This window comes from Oryx dammah, unplaced genomic scaffold (assembly GCF_014754425.2).
Source record: "Oryx dammah isolate SB20612 unplaced genomic scaffold, SCBI_Odam_1.1 HiC_scaffold_22, whole genome shotgun sequence".
NCBI lineage: Eukaryota > Metazoa > Chordata > Mammalia > Artiodactyla > Bovidae > Oryx > Oryx dammah.
In genome coordinates this window covers 4,800,407-4,822,971 of record NW_024070206.1, presented here as the reverse complement: position 1 = coordinate 4,822,971, position 22,565 = coordinate 4,800,407, and the positions used below count along the sequence as shown (strand labels likewise).

Here is a 22,565-nt window from a genome sequence, read left to right as displayed (position 1 = left end):
CTAAAAGTACTCCGTATTTGAATCATTGTTCTCTCTTGTTAGCTCAGTTTTAGGAAGCAGTCCTAGGGATTCCCGAGGAAGAAAGTTTGGCTGGATCTGAGGGCCGTGATTGTGAATTTTCTGGATCTTTCTTGGGTATGCTGTTGGAGCCATACCAGTCTCTCAGAATACGACTATGAAGTGTTAACTCTGTATGCTGACTGACACAGGGATCCTGAGTTTAAAATGGTGGTTACCACCTCCCTAAAATTACACAGGAACCCAGATAAGTGAAAAAGTGAAAGTGTTAGTCTCTTAGTTGTGTCTGATTCTTCTGTGACCCCATGAACTGTAGCCCACCAGGAGAAGGAAATGGGAACCCACTCCAGTGTTCTTGCCTGGAGAATCCCAGAGACGGGGGAGCCTGGTGGGCTGCCGTCTGTGGGGTCGCACAGAGTCAGACACGACTGAAGTGACTTAGCAGCAGTAGCAGCAGGCTCCTCAGTCCATGGAATTCTCCAAGTAAGAATACTGGAGTGGGTTACCACTCCCTTCTCCAAGGATCTTCCCAACCCAGGATCGAACCCAGGTCTCCCACACTGCAGACAGATTCTTTACCGTCTGAGTCACCAGGGAAGGGCCTTACAATTCCACAACTGTAGAGTAAGGACTTCTGAAAGTCTCCTCTGTTAAAGCAGTGACAACACTGGCAAGACACATCAATATCAACTTTTCCAAAACTTTGGAAATTAAAGACTTGGAACAAAGAGAGTAACATTTGTTCAAGAACAGCTGTGTGAGCGCAGCAGGAGCAGTGGGCTTTGTGTGGTGTTTCAACTTGTGTGGATCCCGTCCTCTTTGCCCCAGCTCCATGGTGGCCGTGCAAGCCAGTGGCCTTGCAGCTCTGGCGGCAGTGAAAACCACCAGTCTCGTAGCCACTGGGTAAGCGAGCACAAAGCTGGAGCTCCTCCAGAGGCCCACTTCTTTCCAAGAAAGTGTCACCTGTCTGACAGCCCGCGTGAACGCTCCATTCTTAGGGGTTGTCTTTATTTGATCTGACTCGGAGCACGCTTTGTGGAAGGGCCCCACTCCACTGCACGTTGGTTGAGAATGGTCAGTTGCGATTGTTTGATCACGGCTGCCTGAGATGGTGTTGCCATTTGAGGCCAACAATTAACTGATCAAAAAGTACTGAAAGAAAAACCCGGGGATGGAATGTCCAGCGGGAGCCTTATGGAGTTCCATCATATCTCTGGGCATCTTCAAGGCTCCGCACATGCCCAGCGAGTATTGGAGAAGGCCCTAAGTCTCTACATATGACTGGCCTTCAGGTTCTGCACAAGCAGAAAGTGAAGACTAAGGTAGGGTTATGGGCTTCTCTGGTGGCTCAGATGGTGAAGAATCTGCCTGCAGTGCCGGAGACCTGGTTGGATCCCTGGGTTGGGCAGATCTCTTGGAGAAGGGAATGGCAACCCATTCCAGTCTTCTTGCCTGGAGAATTCCCTGGACAGAGGAGCCTGGAGAGCTACAGTCCATGGGGTCGCAAAGAGTAGGACATGACTGAGTGACCAGCACAGGTGGAGTTGTGAACTGGCTGGCAGAGCATGGAAACTGCCCCAGCACACTCACAGAAGCCCTTGGAAAGGGATGCGAGATTCATTAGCTCAAAGCATTTAAGGAAATCTCTGTTCAACTAAGACTTAACCACTAAGTCACTCATCAGAGATTTCAGTGGCCACAGAAGCACCAAAAATACAGACTTGATAGGCTCAGACCAAGAAAACACTACACAGCAGCAGCAGACAACCCTGGGGTTCATCTCGGCAAATCTCCATTCTGCTTCCACACACTGACACATTGTATTACTTTAAATGTCTCGTTTTCAACAGCAAATTGCAAGATACCCAAAGAAGCAGGAAAGCACGGCTCAAACGCAGGAAAAAAGCTGTCAACAGAAACTCTCCTTAAGGAAGCTTAGGTATTGGATATACTACACAAAACTTTAAATCTGCTTTGATAGATATGTAGGAAACCACATCTAGAGAGTTAAAGGGAAACACAGAATGCTGTATCACCAAATAGAAAATGTGAGTAAAGAAGTAAAGATTATTAAAAAAAAAAGGTTATTAAAAAAAAAAAATCTGGAGTTGAAAAGTAGAGTAACTAAAAAGGAAATGTTGACAACATTATGATAGGTGAAAGAAGCCAGACACAAAAAGCCACACTTTTATTTAAAGTGTTTAAAACAGGCAAATCCACAGATAGAAGGGAGCCTAGTATTTGCTGTAGGAGGAACAGGGTGTGCTATAATGGGTAGAAAGTTTCTTTTGGGGTGATAAAAGATGTCTGGCATTATCTAATGGTGATAGATGAACAGCTTTGTGAATATATTAAAAATCAGTGAATTGTATATTTGAAAAGGGCAAATTTTATGATATAGGAATTAAACCTCAATGTTGTTCAGTCACTAAGTCATTTCTGACTCTTGTGACCCCATGGACTGCAGCATGCCAGGCCTCCCCTGTTCCCACACAATCTCTCAGAGTTTACTCAAACTCCTGTTGGTTGAGTCGGTGATGGCATCCACCCGTCTCATCCCCAGTCACCCCCTTCTCCTCCTGCCCTCCATCTTTCCCAGCATCAGGGTCTTCTCCAATGAGTTGGCTCTTTGTGTCAGGTGGCCAGAGTATTGGAGTTTCAGCTTCAGCATCAGTCCTTCGAATGAATATTCAGGACTGATTTCCTTAAGGATTGACTGGCTTGATCTCCTTGCAGTCCAAGGGACTCGCAAGAATCTTCTCCAACACCACAGTTCGAAGGCATTAATTCTTCTGCACTCAGCCTTCTTTACGGTCCAAATCTCACACCTGTACATGACTACTGGAAAAACTGTATCTTCGACTATATGGACCTTTGTCGGCAAAGTGATGTCTTTACTTTTTACTATGCTGTCCAGGTTTGTCATGGCTTTCCTTCCAAGGAGCCAACATTTTTAAATTTCGTGGCTGCAGTCACCGTGCTCAGTGATTTTGGAGACGAAGGAAGGAAAATCTGTCACTGCTTCTACTTTTCCCCTCCTATTTGCCATGAAGTGATGGGACCAGATGCCGTATCTTCATTTTTTGAAAGTTGAGCTTTAAGCCAACTTTTTTACTCTCCTCTTTCACCCTCATCAACAGGCTCTTTAGTTTCTCATCACTTTCTGCCATTAGAGTGGTATGATCTGCATATCTGAGGCTGTTGATATTTCTCCCAGCAGTCTTGATTCCAGCTTGTGATTCATCCAGCCCAGCATTTCATATGATGCGGGAGAAATATCAGTCACCTCAGATATGCAGATGACACCACCCTTATGGCAGAAAGTGAAGAGGCACTAAAAAGCCTCTTGATGAAAGTGAAAGAGGAGAGTGAAAAAGTTGGCTTAAAGCTCAACATTCAGAAAACGAAGATCATGGCATCTGGTCCCATCACTTCATGGGAAGTAGATGGGGAAACAGTGGAAACAGTGACAGACTTTATTTTTTTGGGCTCCAAGATCACCGCGGATGGTGACTGCAGCCATGAAATTAAAAGACGCTTACTCCTTGGAAGGAAAGTTATGACCAACCTAGATAGCATATTCAAAAGCAGAGATATTACTTTGCCAACAAAGGTCCATCTAATCAAGGCTATGGTTTTTCCTGTGGTCATGTATGGATGTGAAAGTTGGACTGTGAAGAAGGCTGAGCACTGAAGAATTGATGCTTTTGAACTGTGGTGTTGGAGAAGACTCTTGAGAGTCCCTTGGACTGCAAGGAGATCCAACCAGTCCATTCTGAAGGAGATCAGCCCTGGGATTTCTTTGGAGGGAATGATGCTGAAGCTGAAGCTCCAGTACTTTGGCCCCCTCATGTGAAGAGTTGACTCATTGGAAAACACTCTGATGCTGGGAGGGATTGGGGGCAGGAGGAGAAAGGGACGACAGAGGATGAGATGGCTGGATGGCATCACGGACTCGATGGACGTGAGTCTGAGTGAACTCCGGGAGTTGGTGATGGACAGGGAGGCCTGGTGTGCTGCGATTCATGGGGTCGCAGAGTCGGACACAACTGAGCAACTGAACTGAACTTTGTTAAAAATAATATCTAGATAGAGGCACATCCAGGTATATCTAGGGTGTTAAGATTGTGTCATAGGCTTCAGCATCTGGCTTGTGCAGACCTTGGGCATTTTGTGCCTTGGGTTGCATTCTTCACTCTGCATCTGATTTTGCCTCTCCACCCTGCTGCCCCTGGCAGGGTCTGCTTCTGTGGCGCTGGATTGAGGGAGCAGCTTAGCAGCGCCGCTCCATCCTGAGAGAGTGTTGCAGGCTGTTCTGAGTCTTGCAGGAGCTTCAGCTTTGTTTGCTGTTGGATGTGTCAGTGTTTCTCCCCATTCTTGCTACTTGCACCTCGTCATTTTCCTCTCACCTTCCTAAGACGGTGCTGAGAAAAAACTAGCACAGTGAAGAGAAATGCCCTGGAGATGCTCTTGACCAGCTTGAGGCTATAAAAAGCATCTTCCTGAAGGGTGGTATGCAGTCCCAGAGTTGAACCAGTTGCTTACAAAGTAAGCAAGAATAAAGCTGAACTCTTGTCTTCTGCTGTTTGACTTGAGGGAAGAAATGGCGCTGCATATTGAGACAAGGAGGCAAAGCCTGAATGATGGACACACAGAAGAGAGGACACTAAGGCTTCAGCCAGCATTGGCTGATGTTGCTGCAGATGATTGGCTCAGAGTGAGACGGTGCTGGAAACTATGAAAGAGATGGGACAGCGGGTGGAAGGACGTCTCCAGAGCTGAAGAGTTGAATGGAGAAGCAGTTGTTTGGACAAAATAAGAACAACAATAACAAAACCTGCACATATCTCAGATACTTTCTCTGTAATGGATTCATCTCACGTATCCTCTTAGGAGGAAGGCATATATTTGCAAAGATCCAATTTATAAAAGTATTTGGACCAGAGAAAATCATAGTCACAAGGATTTCCTGTACTAGAGAGCAAAATGGAAGTAAATAACAAGAGACTCCAGGAGGCGGTTTTAAGACTTTTTTTTTTTTTTTGGTCTGAGGTGGTTGGAGATTACGGATTTCGTTACAGATTTTCCTCTGGTCTGGCTGCACAAAGTAATCATTAGGCTGGCACAAAGTGCCGTGGAAAATAACCATTGCTGACATCAAGAGAAACGATCATGCCGTTTGGTAAACATAGGAAACTGGATTGCTAAGGAGCCTTTCCCTTGATGCCTTGGGCTGTGGCTCAGTGGAAAAGCTACCTGTCGGCTTTTTTGTGGTCAGGACTTTTTGATAAATTGAGAAGCCCACAAATATGTGAGCCTGGAGGTAACTGTATTTTGGGTCAGAGCCAGACTGGCATGGCGCTAGTAAACCCAGTTGTTTGGGAGGCAGAGCTGGCGGCTAGTGTCACACGAAGAGCAAAGTCTTAACTTCTGTTTTTTTTTTTTTTTTTTTTTTTTAACTTTTATTCTTAATGTTTAACAGGACAATCTCCTTTCCGAAATTGGGCACGTTCATATGGCTTCCCTGGTGGCTCAGCTGGTGAAGAATCCACCTGCAGTGTGGGAGACCTGGGCTCGATCCCTGGGTTGGGAAGATGCCCCGGAGAAGGGAAAGGCTCCCCACTCCAGTATTCTGGCCTGGAGAATTCCATGGGCTGTATAGTCCATGGGGTTGCAAAGAGTCACACAGGACTGAGCAACTTGGCAACTACTATGAGTTAAAGACCTATAGAGAACTGTGCCTCAGGGTTGGGGATTAACACAGGAAAGTAAAATGGACAAAATTAGGCCAGGTGGTCAGTTTTATTTTATTTCGCTGGAATAACAAGATACAAAGCAAGAAGTAGCAAGGCCACAGAGGGAGGAAAGGGCTGGTGGACTCTTCTTGATCCTCTTTGAGGTTTGGCTCCATTTTCTTAAACTCCTTCAGTAACTTTTGGCTCACTCCATGATAGGTAAAGTGAGACATCAAGATAAAGCCGGTGTCCTTCCACCAAGAGAAGAGTTGGACTCCCTCTTATTTCAGTGGTTTTCAAATCCTGATCCTAAGAAGTGTTCCAGTCCCAAACACCACCTCCCACAACATTTTATTAAAAAAATTTTAAGCCTGTTGTTGTTCTTCAGTTCCTGAGTCATGTCCAACTCTTTGAGACCCCATGGACCGCAGCCTGCCAGGCCTCCCTGTCCATCACCAACTCCCAGGGTTCACTCAGACTCACGTCCATCGAGTCAGTGATGCCGTCCAGCCATCTCATCCTCTGTCGTCCTTCTCCTCCTGCCTTCAGTCTTTCCCAGCCTCAGGGTCAAGCCTATAGAGAAGCTGAAAGGACATGCAGTAAATGTTCATCTACTCACCTCCTGGAGTCTACAATTACTGTTTTGCTGTATTTGCTTTATCTTGTTTCCTCTTCCCATCTTATTGTTAGTTTTCAAATTACACAACAGACATGAGTACAGTTCAATATTTGCTTATGAATCGCTTGCAGGAATTATTTTCAAGGTTGAATTCCCAAGCGCCATCATGGAGCTTCTGAAGTAGAAGTGGTGGGGCCAGGCCCAGGAGCCTGGGCATTTTTTTGGCTGTGCTGCTGAGTGGCATTTGGGATCTTAATTCCCTAACTAGGGATTGAACCTGCACTCCTTGCACTGGAAGCATGGAGCCCTAACCCCTGGACCCCATGGAAGTTCCTCTGTGCTTTGAACCGACCCTTCCCCCTGTGACAGGGCTGTTCTTCGCAAGATCTGATTTGACTTCATAGAGAATGGCTTTCCTGGCTCCTACTACTAATAAAATATTTCTAGTATTGCTCTGGCTAATTATTTACATTTTACTGATCTTCGGGAAAACAAGATGTAAAGACAGAAGGCTTAAAAAAGGGAGAGAGCTCTTCTTGATGTGAGAATGGCAGGATCAGCTGGGAGACACGGCTGGCGCTGGTCCTGCCGAAGAGGATGAAGACGAAGGTGAAAAGGGAGCGTAGGTCAGCCCATCCCTTGTTGGGTTGTTTTCAGCCATCTGAGACAATATGGTGGGAATAAAAAGACATTGGCTTGGGGGAAACTGGACTTTGTCTCTGGAAGGGTCCTTTCACTTCATCACTTTACATCTGCAGTTGCGGAAAGATAATACCTTATGATGGGTGGTGGATTAAATGAGACCGTGGATGGAAGAGTGTTGATAAAGCCTCTTGTCCCAGATGGTGGGAGCGCTCTGGGGCTGAGTGTGGCAAAGTGCTAAGACTCCTATACCTGTGAGGTGTATGTCAGACATAACCCAGGGCAAATACCTGCTGGTAAGACTGCAAGGAATGCTGATGGATTCATCACCGTGGGAATCTTGACGCAGCTCTGGGGTTTAATTACAACATTGGGCAAGTTACGGAATGTCTCCCATCTTAATTTCGTTCTTTTTTTAAAATTCATTTTATTTTTTGGCTGCACCGTGTGGCATGTGGGCACTTAGTTCCCTGACCGCAGGTGGGACCCAGGCCCCCTGCAGTGGAAGCGTGGAGCCTTAACCACTGGGCTGCCAGGCAAGTCCCGTATCTTCCTTAATTTCTTCATATCTGAAGTGGAGATAACTTGACTGATCTTAAAGATCCATTGCTTGTTAGCATTCTCTGCTGTTGAATTCTGGAAGAAAGCTGCTGGGAATGGGATGACAGTAATGAATTAGAAGCATGCTGATGGGTGGGAGTGAGCATACGCTTTCTCATTTACTTAACACGGAACAGTCACTCTGTTCAGGTCCTGTCCTCAGGACTGTAATAATACTCATTTTTTAATTTTCGAAACAGCCTATAAAGGTATAAATAGGTACTATTAATACTGTTATCTCCATGATGTGGAATAGGAAACCAAGGCTCAGAGAAGTCTGTGATTTACTCCTAATCACAGCTGGGAGACGTTGACGGCATGCAGGCAGTCTGCCTCTTGGGATCTTTACCACCTGGCCAGCTCCCCTGAGGGCTTTAGAAGGCTGCAGGGGAATCCTGGGTCGGGGGGCCTGGAGTAGGGGGGCACTTTGAGCTTCAGGGATGAGAGTTGAGGGGTATGTGTGTGTGTGTATATGTAGAATTGAGTTGTTTTGCTCTGGGTTGGGTTATGGAAGTTATTTTTCTGTTTTAAACTGCTAGGCTTCCCTGGTGGCTCAGTGGTAAGGAGTCTACCTGCAATGTAGGAGCCACAGGAAACACAGGTTTGATCCCTGGGTCTGGAAGATCCCCTGGAGGAGGGCATGGCAACCCACTCCAGGATTTTTGCCTGGAGAATCCCATGGACAGAGGCGCTTGGAGGGCTACAGTCCATGGGGTCGCAAAGAGCTGGGCACGACTGCAGTGACTTAGCATGCAGGCACGCAGGGCGTGCAAGTATTGTAATACCGAGAGGATGGGTCGGTGGAGGGGAAGCAGGGGCAGTGCGGTGGTCCCCGGGGAAGGGGCAGGGCTGGGAGCCAGTGCTCATGGAGGATTCCCTTTAGACGAGGAGCACCCCCCGACACCTGGCTCCAGCAGGTGCACGGCTATCTCAAAGCAACCGTAGTTGACTCAAGTTTCAGCATTCTGGTAAAAGCTTCCGGTTTGACCTCATCACCCTTGAGGTTTTTGGTTCTCACGACTTCGGAGACACTGAAACGGATATGGATTGTCAGGTAGGATTATTTCTGCCGGCGCGCCATGTTGCCCTGGAGACCTTTCTGGTTTGGAGAGGTGAGAAGCCCTATACTCATTAGTTTGAGCCACCTCATGGGTGACTCATGGAAGAAATAGCTCTTCTCAGGAAAACATCTGTTGCTCTAGATCACAGAGCCAGGCAAGGGGATGTTCCTTATTCCTATACCTGCTGCTTGCTTGCAAAGTATCCCCGTGCGTTTGTGGGAGAAGCCACACTTGGGTGCTGTAAATACAGAACTTCCTTCACCTGTGTGGGACTTCTGGCCCAATAAACCTGTTGTAAGTTATATATATTGTAAAGTCGAAAATGCCTTTAATATACCTCCCGGGCAGCATAGCTTAACCCCATCTACCTTAAACGTGTTCGGGACACTTCTGTTGGCCTGCACGTGGGCAGGATCTCCTCTTTCATGATGAACTGTTGCCTCTGTCACGTGACTTGGTGAGGACAGCACTGAAAGTGAAGAGCAGAGCGGTGGTCTGGATACAGGTAGGTCGAAAGGGTATCAGCTGTTCGCCCTCGTGATGGGGGCCGCTGGCTGGGCACATCATGGGAAGAGCGTTCTGCACGTCACTGGGCCAGGGAGAGGTCGAAATTCAGAATCAAGGCTCTGTTCCTCCTGGGTGCCAATGGCTTCGGCACCGTTGTAGAGCCGTGAAATTGTAAGCTGAATCATTGCACATCGAGGTGCTCTCTGTAGAGAGGGTTTCTGTTTGTTTATTTAATATATATTTTTTAACCTGTGACTTTAAATTTTTTCCTGCCTTTCCCCTTATTTTCTGACCTCATCATGTGGCATGTGGGATCTTAGTTCCCTGACCCGGGATCGAGCCCTTGCCCCCTGGCATTGAAAGTGTAGACTTTTAACTGCCCACCACCTTGGAAGTCCCTCTGTTGTTTAACAATCAAGTATAAGCAAGAAAGAAAAAGAGAAAAACTAAAGTCATTTACTAGCTGACCAGGGAGCCTGGGCCCCGAGGGGCTGCCCCCCCCCCCCCCCCGGCCCCCCCCGCTGCCTGGCTTCTGTGAGATGAGACCGAAAGTTCCCCGGGTATCTGGCGGGACCTGTCGGTGGAGGCCAAGGACAACTGTTCTTTTCTCTGCCCTTGCCTGACCTCAGCCAGGAAGGGAGAGCAGCAGTACCCTGGAGCATTCTTTCAAGCTTCTTAGGATGAAAAAGCTGCTTCGGGGCTGGGGAGAGGCAGAGGTGGGCAGGGAGCGGCTCTGGTCTGAGAGACTCGTGCAGCCAGATGCCTCAGCATCAGAACTCCAGGAATGAAAGCGGTCCCGGCCTTTCAGCTCCCCTGTGATCCATAGTTTCACCAGGGCGTTGTCCTCTGCTGCCATCCCTGTATATAAAGCTTGTGGTGTTTTAGCTACAGTGCAAGTAAAATCCATGGATGTGGACTCGCTTTGGAAACTCATCTGCGTTTGGGGATATGGATTCCAAATTTCAGATAACTAACTTCCAGATGAAATTTTTATTAAAGTCAGCCCGTATTTTAAAGCAAGAGACTTATTATTTGTGCAGAAGGACATTTCAAAACATGCAGAATGACCTGAGTCAAAACACATAAATAAGCCATCATATCTTCCTCTGCCCTGAGGTGAACTACACGCTTTGTTTATTTTCCTGTTCCCACTGTTACTTCTGAACCTCAGAGTACTTGCCTTAATTATTAATATTAGAGAAGTAATTAAGAGTTGGCCGACTCTTCTGAACTTCCTGCTTTTCCCAGGCAATTTCTCGCTAGCAAATGTGTTTTGTACATAATTCAAATTGCCCATTTCCCCAAGGATACCTTCCTTAGACCTGGCAGTAACTAGAAAGCTCTGCCTGTATTTGACAGGCTATTTATATTTGAGCGTGAAATAATGTGTGTCTTTCACTGGAGAAAGGAATGGAATGGTTCAGAAAGGGATTGCAGCCCAGGATTAAATACGCAACACAAAGCCTCAGCTGTTTGTTTATCCGGACTTTGAAAAATGGCTTTAGCTTTCTCTTGGACATGTACTGTATTCCTAATTTATTGACTTCCTTATCTGGGTGTCATACATGCTTTCATTTGCTCTTATTCCTCTACATTCAGCTTTTCTTACTTTCTGGCCATGTTTGCTCTGTTACTTGGTGAAATGTTGGGGGCAGAAGACTTTCCCAAGGGTTGGGAGTGCAAATCGATCTTTAAATCTTTGCAGTTTTACACTTAGTGAGGTATCAGGTGCTGTTTTCATGGAGGGGGAGTTTGGAACCTGGATTTTTTACCTGTTTCTAAGAGCACCTAACATCAGAGCAGCAATAGTCACAGCTACGTGTCACAGAAGAGTAAGTGTTATGATTTTTCAAGATAAAGAATGAGCCTATAATGCATTTATTAAGTGTTTAAAGTCACGTATGAATGTGAGAGTTGGACTATAAAGAAAGCTGAGCGCCGAAGAATAGATGCTTTTGAACTGTGGTGTTGGAGAAGACTCTTGAGAGTCCCTTGGATTGCAAGGAGATCCAACCAGTCCATCCTAAAGGAAATCAGTCCTGAATATTCATTGGAAGGACTGATGCTGAAGCTGAAACTCCAATACTTTGGCCATCTGATGTGAAGTGTGTGGGTCACAATAAACTGTGGAAAATTCTGAAAGAGATGGGAATACCAGACCACCTGACCTGCCTCTTGAGAAATCTGTATGCAGGTCAGGAAGCAACAGTTAGAACTGGACATGGAACAGACTGGTTTCAAATAGGAAAAGGAGTACGTCAAGGCTGTATATTGTCACCCTGCTTATTTAACTTCTATGCAGAGTACATCATGAGAAACGCTGGACTGGAAGAAACACAAGCTGGAATCAAGATTGCCGGGAGAAATATCAATCACCTCAGATATGCAGATGACACCACCCTTATGACAGAAAGTGAAGAGGAACTAAAAAGCCTCTTGATAAAAGTGAAAGAGGAGAGCGAAAAAGTTGGCTTAAAGCTCAACATTCAGAAAACGAAGATCATGGCATTCGGTCCCATCACTTCATGGGAAATAGATGGGGAAACAGTGGAAACAGTGTCAGACTTTCTTTTTTTGGGCTCCCAAATCACTGCAGATGGTGACTGCAGCCATGAAATTAAAAGACGCTTACTCCTTGGAAGAAAAGTTATGACCAACCTAGATAGCATATTCAAAAGCAGAGACATTACTTTGCCAACAAAGGTCCGTCTAGTCAAGGCTATGGTTTTTCCTGTGGTCATGTATGGATGTGAGAGTTGGACTGTGAAGAAGGCTGAGCGCCGAAGAATTGATGCTTTTGAACTGTGGTGTTGGAGAAGACTCTTGAGAGTCCCTTGGACTGCAAGGAGATCCAACCAGTCCATTCTGAAGGAGATCAGCCCTGGGATTTCTTTGGAGGGAATGATGCTGAAGCTGAAGCTCCAGTACTTTGGCCCCCTCATGTGAAGAGTTGACTCATTGGAAAACACTCTGATGCTGGGAGGGATTGGGGGCAGGAGGAGAAAGGGACGACAGAGGATGAGATGGCTGGATGGCATCACGGACTCGATGGACGTGAGTCTGAGTGAACTCCGGGAGTTGGTGATGGACAGGGAGGCCTGGCGTGCTGGGATTCATGGGGTCACAAAGAGTCGGACACGACTGAGCGACTGAACTGAACTGGTGTGAAGAACTGACTCGTTTGAAAAGACCCTGATCCTGGGAATGATTGAAGGTGGGAGAAGGGGACGACAGAGGATGAGATGGTTGGACGGCATCACCGACTCAATGGACATGAGTTTGAGTAAACTTCTGGAGTTGGTGATGGATAGGGAGCCTCGTGTGCTGCAGTCCATGGGGTCGCAAAGAGTCAGACATGACTGAGCGACTGAACTGAATAAGTGTCCATTAAGAATATGTAATAATTACTTAATAGTAGTTTATGCAAAAGCATATGTGTTAGTTGCTCAGTCGTGTCTGACTCTTGCCACCCCAGGTGACTCTGTCCATGGACGTTTCCAGGCTAGAGCAGGTTGCCATTCCTGTTTCCAGGGGAACTTTCTGACCCAGGAATCGAACTCTTTCTCCTGCATTGCAAGCACATCGTTTACCATTTGAGCCAGGTAGTTTGTGCAAAGTATGTGGGAAACGTAATGATTTAATTTGAGACAATGCCTGCCTTCGGGGAGCATACCGTAAGCATTTTTGAATCTTTCTACTGTGAAATGCAACACGTGGAGAAGTGTACAAACAAAAGTATGTGGTCCTGGTGCAGCACAGCGAGCCCGTGTCCACGGCCCCAGCCCGCTAGTGCTCCTCCCCTTGACCCCTGTGCTCCTAAGTGTTCAGATGCAAGGAGAAACTCCAGTTCTTAAATATGCTAATGTTGTTAAGGGATATGTGTTCATAGGAAAATAAAGTAACCCAACCAGAGTCAACTGATGTTATTTTTTGATGATTGTAGTAGTTTTGTAACCAATTTTCTTTTATGCATTAAGATGGTACCCTTTATGCATTTTACACTGCCTTTTTAACTTATAAACATTTCCTTTAAAAAAAAGGTTTAGTAAACTTTATTATAAATTATTATAAAGTATTCCATTATGTGGATGGTCCCCTATCCCTTATCTGTTACATATTCTTGGACTGTTTTCCCTCATGTTTCCCATGTTACAAGTTGCAGTGGGAAGTGTTTTTATTCATCACATTCTTTCCTTTGATTTACTACTGTTTTCTCTTAATAAGTCAAAGAGTGTATGCATTTTTAGGAGGAACTTAAATTCTAACTCAAAAGTAAGTAGTGGCATACTCTGGATTAAGGTTTATAAGAGAAGAGAAGGTACCTGTTTGTCAGCTGAGGCTATGAGCTCTGTCTTGATGCCTTCATATACTAAATGCTCAATGAATGCTTATTGATTGAATGAATGAGCATAGAAAGGCACTGATCATAAGGAGTTCGGTTAGTCGTATAAACAGGAAGTGCTACAGTGGTTCATAGTAATTAAGAAAGAAAGAGAAGTCCCTCAGTCATGTCCAACTCTTTTCGACCCCATGGACTGTAGCCTGCTAGGCTCCTCTGTCCCTGGGATTCTCCAGGCAAGAGAATTGGAGTGGGTTGCCATTTCCTTCTCTGGGGGATCTTCCCGACCCAGGGATTGAACCCGGTCTCTTGCACTGCAGGCAGACTCTTTACCGTCTGAGCCACCATAGTAATTAAGATAATAGGTAATGCTTGTTGTGTTAACAACTTGAAACCAGGCCTTCATCCTCGGTGATTTACATGGGGTCTTGGGTTTTGGAGAGGAAGGGAATCCACACCTAATGCTCACATTAAAGTTAAGACTTTAAAATTAGGTGGGTTTAAAAAATTGAAACAGCTCAAATGTCCATCTGCAGATGGATGGGTGAACAAAAACATACATCCCATCATTCAGCAAGAAAAAGGAGTAAAGTGCTGACGTGTCACAGCACAGATGGACCTCAAAAACATGTGCAGTGAAAGAAGCCACTCACAAAAGGCCACGCATTAGTCTCTATATGAGGTGCCTGGAATAGGCACCTATTTCATAGTTTTCTTCCAAGCTGAATCTTTCCAACCACTCTTTCCCTAGTAAAAAAGAAATCTCTTATTATACACTCATGAACCGTAGATTCTCCTAAGAGACTCCTAAGGGAGTTTTCAGGAACCTGACTCCAGGGGTTGGATGGAGACAAGTGTATTTGTTAATCATTTGCATTAGTTTAGGTTGTACAGTTTAGCAGAGTTTACAGCTGGTTCCTTGGCAAGGGATGGTTAAGATTCTTACTGACTTCTTGTGATTTTGAGTTATAACCATCACAGCATGAGGGTAGACTCCCTGGTTTAGGAGAATTTTGCTTATAGATATTGAAGTTTGAGCTATTGGATGTCATACATTCCTTAGCTTTTAATCCTTTAAAATGTTTGGGTCTAACTTTATTGAGCACCATAAAATATTCATCATCCAAACCGTCAGGAGAAGACTCTTGTCAGAGACCCTGAGTGGACAGCTCTCCAGGTAACTTAAAACTCTCTGAGGGGCAGAGTGGTCTGTAAAATAGACTACCTGCTGGGTCAGGAGGGAGAAGATAAACTGAGATTTTAATATCTGTGTGTATCTGCAAAAAGCACTGTGAAAGGACTGACAAGTGGTGCTTTGTCTGTGGGGTGCAGGGGGGGAGTGGGAAGGGGTTGGTGGAGAATGGGGAACCGGGCCGGATGAGGTCAGGGTGAGAGACGGATGCTTTTATATTGTATCAGCTTAAGGTATTTTTTTGAATGACATGAATGTATTAAAATCCTACCTTGGTACCCACGGGAGATCAGATACCAATCAGATACCAGATACTGTGGATGCTCAAGCCCCTCGTATAAAGTGACATGATATTTGCATTTAATTTAACCACATCCTGCTATATACTCTAAATCATCTCTAGCTTTCTTATAGTAGCCAGTACAATGTAAGTGCTGTGTAAATAGTTGTAAATACAATGTAAATGCTATGTAAACAGTAAGACTTTTTTGGGAATATTTTTAATCCATGGTTAGCTGACTCTGTGGATAAGGAACTGGTGGATACAGAGGGCCTATTGTACTTATTTAGGAAACAATTTCACTTTCTAAGAAAGTTAGGGAACAATTCTTGTCCTTGGTTTTTAGCCTCCCCTCCTTGTTCTGCCATATTATATAGGACATATGGTCACACGCCTGATATATTTTAAGTATAACCAGATTTTCTACAAATTGGCTGACTTTATTTTTTCTTTATTAAAAATGAATTTTTAAATCCAAGGGAATTACTCTGTGTTTGGGGGGGGGAAGTATATTACTAATTATACTAGTTTTCTACTGCTGAGTAACCTCAAAATTTAATCAGTTATTTTAAATTAAAATTTTTAAAGAATTACTATGTCATAGTCATGAAAGCTAACTTTCATTTTAACTGTGTAAATTTCTCAGCTTCTTGCCAAAAGATTTTTATTCTGTACTGTCTCTGTGCATTTCAATCCAAGCTGTTGATTTTTCTTGCTAGTATACTTCTTTTAAAAATGTTGTGGATGTCCTATGAGTCTTACTGGGGGTTCACTTTATTAGACAAAAGTCACATCCTCTGATCTCTTCAAGATAAGCAGTTCTCTGCATTGGGCTTTTTCTGAGAGTGCTGAGGGGCCACAGCCTTCCTTCGTAGAAGCCTTCTTGTTGGTCTGCGTGATTCTGAGCAGGAGTTCTCAGTCTTAATGCAGATTCTATCGGTGGCACCTTCAACACTCTGCCTGGACATTTCCCTAGATCAGGCTGGCAGCAATGCTGCTGACCTTTCTTTCACTACATAATAAGGATTCTTTTCATTACAACTTCTAATAGCATTTCCCTCATGGAACACCGTAAGTCCTAGTCTCCTGAAAGACGGTTAGGGTTCTACGAAGCTTTATCAGAATGCTGTAGGCTTGTCCTTTGAGTCCTTCCAACTTCTCCCCGCTGCCAGATTCCAAAACCACTCGCACAGTTTGGGTTTCTCTCACAGCGGCGCACCAGTTACCAAAATCTATACAAGTTATATATTGCTGCAGTACAAGTGAGTCCAAAACTCAGTGGCTTTAAACAGCGAACATTGTTCTTCAGTTTCTGCAGGTCAGGTGGTCCCAGGGTGGCTCCAGTGGGTGGTGATGGCTCAGGGTGTCTCTTGAGGTTGTCATCTGTACACTGGCCTTGGCTGGAGTCATCTGAAGGCTTGAATGGGATTGGAGGACCTGCTCCTCAGCTGTCTCACGTATGCGCCTGGTGAACTAGCGCCTGTTGTTAGGGAGCCGGCTTCTTGCTGCGTGGAACACGTTCATGGCATGGCAGCCGTCTTTCCTTAGCACTTGGTTCAGAAGAGCGGCGCCAGCCGCCACGTGTTTTATGGCCTCATCTCCCCCAGTCACTTCCATGATGTCTTCTCGGTTATGTCCTTGCTGTTATTGTGGAGGATGACCACACAGGAGGGTGAATTCAGGAGGCAAATTCACCTCCCCATCAGCATTGCCCCATGATGGGGGTCACCAGGGAGGCTGGCCAACACAGGTTCTGTGGAATTCAGCGAGATACCTCAGTTGATTATGGTTTGCCAATGAGAATGGTTTGCTTTAAAGACAGTCCTTCTAATTCCTATTGATTAGATTGGCTTTTTTTTTTTTTAATTACCATTTGGCTCTTCTTTGCAAAACTCTTCCTAGAATGGGCCTCACCCGGCTGAAGTTTAATGTTACTTATATGCCCTCTGCTATATTAATAGAGGCCACAAGAAAGAACCATGAGGACTTCATTACTGCATTTTTGCATAAATACAGCTGTGTGTGTTTATTACTCAGTATCCATCTTATAACTTCTTAAATGTTTTCCTCCAGAAATCAGTGTAAGCAGAAACTTGGTTTCTGTTGGTTCCTCGGCCAGGGAGAAGCTGAAATTGAAATTTGTTGAAGTATAGCAGTTAGGTTGATCCTCCCTTATTACTACTCTTATTACTTGATACTTTGCTATGAGATGTTCTAATTTGTGAGATAAAAGCCAGATCTTGAATTCAACAAATGTTTATCGCACTCCTTGTTTGCTGGACTTTGCTCCAGGTGCTATGGATACAGAAGTGAAACATAGGAAGCCTCACTTTTGTACAGCTCCCAGTCTAGTAATAAGAAAATGCATTAGCCTTCGCTCCAGTCTGCAGGATTTGGCCTCAGAGAAAGCCTCATTCACATACATTGCCTCCTCCTCCATTCAGGCTTCATCTCATAATTCTAGTTTGTTCCTAGGAAAAAACCTGAAGAAAATGTGACTAGTATGGGTTGTTGATTTAGGAGAGAAGGCTTTTAGAAGTGGCTGATGGGCGCTGAATAAGATGGTATGATGCTTAAGATCCTCAGATTGGAATCTTAGAAGGCCCCAGGTTCAGATGGCTTGAAATGCATCTCAGAAAGGTGATTGGGAGACATTGCATCCACTGAGAACAGGAGCTCCAAGTAAGAGCTGTCAGCCTTTTGGACAGAACTATAGAACCTGGGGGTGTTCTTCAGGTCTTGGGCGGAACCCTGGCCATGCCCTCAGCATTACCTTTTATTCCTTCTCTTCTTCTGGGGCTGTGTTTGTATTTAGTGGTCATTGCCCAGAGCTCCCAAGACTGACTCACAAATGAAACTGTATGTGAACAGTTGAGGGGCCTTGTAAGGAGCTATTACGCTAAGTGTAAATTATTCTGGGAGTGGGGGGCCTGAAAGTCCTTGTCACTGGATCATGAGGGGAGCTCAATACGACAAGCTCCTGAGCTCCTGTGAACTTTGTGGGTTTCTTTTCTGTGCTTCGGCGAATTGCTCTTTCTCATCTTAGTGGTATTAACCAGAGCATATCTTGTGGGTTTATCTTATTGCCCTTGCAACTTCCTTTCCTTTTTTAAAAAAATACTTATTTTTGACTGTGCTGTATCTTCACTGCTGCACAGGCGCTTCTCTAGTTGCAGGGGTCAGGGGCTCCTGTCTAGTTGGCGTGTGTGGGTTCCTTCCCTTGCTGCAGAGCGTGGGCTCTAGGGCGCGCGGGCTGCAGCACGGGCTGCTGGCTCTGGAGCACAAGCTCAGTAGCTGCGGTGCGCGGGCCTAGCTGCTCTGGCATGCGTGTCTCCTGCGGTGGCAGGCAGTCACCAGGAAAGCCCAGCCATTGCAATCTCTGACTTTGCTGCATGTTCTTTTTGTAGATTTTGTTTGTTTGTTTGCATAGAGGTGTGTTGTTTAAAAAACAGAAAACAGCGACCTAAGACTCCACTGACTCGTGGACTTAGAGTCTGTATGAGAGCCTGAGTGGAGATGGTGTGGCCCAGCATCCAAGCAGGCGAACCTCTCTGTTCAGTGACTGTCTTGCTGATGCTTGTGTGTCCCTGCTGGCTGGGGGTCCGGTTCCTCCTGAAGCCCCTCATTCCAGACTTGGGATAGTAACATAGGAAAGTCTTCCTTCTTCTGAGGGGTGGGCATGGCCTGAATCACGTCAGCCCACGAATTCTTATGTTGAAGCCTTAATCCTCAGTTCTTGAGAACGTGACTTGGTGGAGATAGGGATGATTAAGCTAAAATGAGGCCTTTAGGGTGGGCCCTTGTCCAGTCTGAGTGGTATCCTGATAAGAAGGGGTCAGGAGACATGAGGACGATGCAGGAGAGAGGGCCCTGTGAGGACACAGTGACCACGTGGCCGTCTGCCAGCCCAGGAGGGAGACCTCCGGAGAAAGCGGCCGTGTGGACACCTTCATCGTGGGCTTCTGACCTCCAGAACCATGAGGAATAAATTCCTGTCGTTTAAGGCACCCCGTGTGTGCTGTTTTGTTATGGCAGCCCTGGTAGACTAGTACAGGAGGGATCAGCCTTCTTGTCAGTTCTGCACACTCACCCTTATTCCATCATAGGAGCTGAGAGAGAGCCAGGCTGAGCCCATGTCCACATGACAGCCTTCCCAGGCCCTTCCTGCCCACCTGTGGAACCCTCTCCACCAGAACCAGGCCCTCCACTGACTGGCTGCCAGTTTGCATCTCTCTTCATGTGTGGTGACCAGAATTTGGCACTGTGGAAGGTTCCAGAACCTTCCAGTGCAATAGAGTGGACAGCGCTCAGGCTTTGGAGTCCCTGAGATGTCGCGTTCACGTGCACTTCTCTGTCCTCGGGCAAATTGTTGAACCTTCTGAGACCCCATAAGAGGATCCCTGGGTCCTCATTTATAAAAGGAGAAGTGAGATTGTATGTGTCGCTTGCCCAGTGGGGACTGGGTGTGGTTAGCACCCAGGGTAGGATGATCAACTGCTGTATCTCTGCCGTTCATTGATGCTTCCTCCGTACTAGGCACCGCTGCTCAGGGCTTGACAGGGATTTACATTTAATATGCAGTTAATCTTCATGTGAGACAGGACTGTACGTATTAGCTTTATCCCCATTTTACAGATGAGCCATTGGCATCTTGGAGACTGTTATGTAACTTGTCCATGCTCCTGCAGCCAGGAGGAGGAGGGGCCAGGGTTTCCGTCCTAGCGGAGGCCTCCAGAAGCTGCCTTCTTAGCTGCTGGGCTGTGTTCCACTAACACACGATGGTGCGAGGTTTTGTCTTCCTGTAAATAGGCCTGTAGGGCTGTTGTGAATGTTGCCCAAGACCGCAGAAGCTCCTGTACGACCACTCACCACTGTGGGCTCTTAGAAGAGCCAGGCCCCGCTGCCCCTGGAGGGGGTGTTGGACTGCTCCCCCGCAAGCGCCTCCACACTGTTGCTGTTTGGCTCCAGGTGTGGAGTGTCAGACTCGCTTGTTCAGTGTCGTGTCTGGAGCCCGTCATTCTGTCATTCCGCGTACTAAGTGTCTTCGTAGCTTTGTGTCAGCTCCAAGCGTGGCCAACAAGCCTTCTGAGAACCAAGTGGAAGGTACGGGTGGGAGGTGAGACGAGAGGGGCTGGGGTCAGGGCAGGTGCCATGACTCGCCAGCAGCATCTTCCTCCCTCGTTTGAGATACTTCGACCAGCTGGAGGGTGTTGGCCACATGGGGGTAAAAATGTGGACACACCAGCTGGAGGTTTTGCACAGGAGATAAACGATAGGATCGTGTGACCCAGATGATTCAGATCTGCAGGGAATTCGGAGGTTGGGATGAGGGTGTGGGTTTATGTGTAGAATGCAAGAAGGATTGCCGAGCATCTGTTATTTGGAACTGGGAAGCAGAGGCGGGTCTGGCGGGGCACCATGTGCCAAAAGTGAGTGTTGGTCGCTTAGTCGTGTCCAGTTCTTTGGGACCCCACGGGCAGCTCACCCGATTCCTCCGTCCATGGGACTCTCCAGGCCAGAATACTGGAGTGGGTAGCCATTCCCTTCTCCAGGGGATCTTCCCCACCCAGGGTTCCAACCCAGGTCTCCTGCATTGCAGGCAGATTCTTTACCATCTGAGCGACCAAGGAAACCCTGACTACACGCCAAGGCCCAGGTCTTATGAGGGGCATAGCAGAGATCACAGTGCTGAGCAGGACAGGTAGAGAGCAGTAGGCAAGATGATTCTGATGGGACTGATTCAGGGGAAAGGCATGAGGTACAAAGGCCGTTGAGGAATGCTGCTAGACTGCTTTGAGTAAGTGAAGGTGAGCAGGAATTGCTCTTTCTGGACTGACTCCATCAGCCACTTGGCACAGCGCTATCAAGTGTTATGGAGAGAAGGAGATAAGCGAGAGATAATTCTTCATCCAGAAGAGCTTGCAGTTTGTTTAGCAGCACAAAAGCAATAGCATTTTAGGTAGGTGCAGTGCAAAGCGTCAACCTTTTGATTTATGTGGGATTTAAGAAGTCACAGATTTTGGTACCTCCCCTGCTGGCTCAGTCGTAAAGAATCCGCCTACAATACAGAAGATGTGGGTTTGATCCCTGGGTCAGGAAGATCCCCTGGAGAAGGGAATGACAACCTACTCCAGTAATGTTGCCTGGAGAATTCCAAGACAGAGGAACCTGGCGAGCTACAGTCCATGGGGTCGCAGAGTCAGACACGACTGAGCAGCTAACACTTTCTTTTTCACTTCCCTAGAACCAGAGAGAAAAGATCCCGTGTGTTCCCTGTTTTCAGTGGAGTGTCAGCAACATGTGAACAGATTCTGTTTTAAGATACAGTCAGGGATTCCTGTTGCTTAGATAGGAGGACATTTCCGTGAAGCAGAGATGGTTGTAGGTAGGTTCCTTCATAGGCTGTGAGCTCTCGGCAATGTGGGTTTTGCTGAAGATAGTGATTTTTATTAAATTACATGCTGTCTAGCATGGTGCTTTTTCACATAGGAATTTTTCAAGAAGTATTCATTCCACAGTGATCTTGAGTAATAGTAAGCTGTTTGATGAGAAATGCATAAGGCATGGTGGTATGTACTTGTCCTGTCTCAGCCTTCCAATCTATCATAGCTGGTGAGAACTAACATTTCATAATTGTCCTTGTCCCTTAGACTAACTGGTATCGCAGCAGGTTTTTCTTGAAAAGCAGGAGTAACAAAATAGTTATCTCCAGGCTGGGTGAAAAAAAATAAAAAACTACCACCCCACCCCAGATGAAGCTGGATACCACCAAGGCTCTTGAGCCTGCATATATTCATTTCCGTGGTGGTTATTTCACTTGAAGAAGCTTTGTCATATAAAAGCATGTGACACAGCTAGGGGCCCGCCCTCCTCTGGCCTGTCCTTTCGTATCATCTGCTGATACAACACAGAGGTCAAGCATCGTATGATTTTCGCTGGGGGAGAATGCTCAGATCTAGTCTCCAAACATAACCAGCACTGACGCACTAAGGAAATGGTCTGTGTTTTGTAGACGAGTGAAATAGCAGGTCTGAAGTCGGTTCAGATTGGAGGAATCCTACTGGATGTTGCACATGGGAGCCAGTCTTTACCGCTGGCTGCCCACCTGGTATGATGTTGGCGGGAGATGTGCAGCCCCACCCCGGCGCTACCGGAACAGTGGAGGCAGGCCCGTGGCACGTTTTCTTGAAGCCCGACTCCCCCCTCCCCTCGTCCCTTGGCGCTGTCACTGGGGTGGCCGGTGCCTGTCTCCATGTTGTGCAAAGTAAAGGCCCAGGTCTCCGGTGCAGCTTGCGAAAAGCCCTCCTCAGCTGCAGGGCAGCCTCGCCTGGCCGCCCCGGCCCTTCCGGCCCGCCGCTCCCGCGTTGCCTGGAGCTCCCGTGCGCTCCGTGTGCTCTGGCTGCGTGCACCCCGTCGCCCCTTGCTTCTCAGTTGATCACACTTCAGGGCCCAGCTGTCCCTGCTCCACCCCTGCAGAACTGGCTTTCGTCTCTGCCAGTGGATCACACGGCCCAGGGCCGGCCTGGATGGGGCGGTGGGATCCTGGGGGGCTGGGAGACCAGGCAGCTGGGG

General features: G+C 46.6%; 1 protein-coding gene across 4 annotated transcripts in view; it reads left to right on the top strand.

Annotated features, from left to right (window-relative positions):
* The window catches only part of NEDD4L (NEDD4 like E3 ubiquitin protein ligase), a 370,199-nt gene that overhangs the window by 24,302 nt on the left and 323,332 nt on the right, over positions 1-22,565 (top strand). The window lies entirely within an intron of this gene.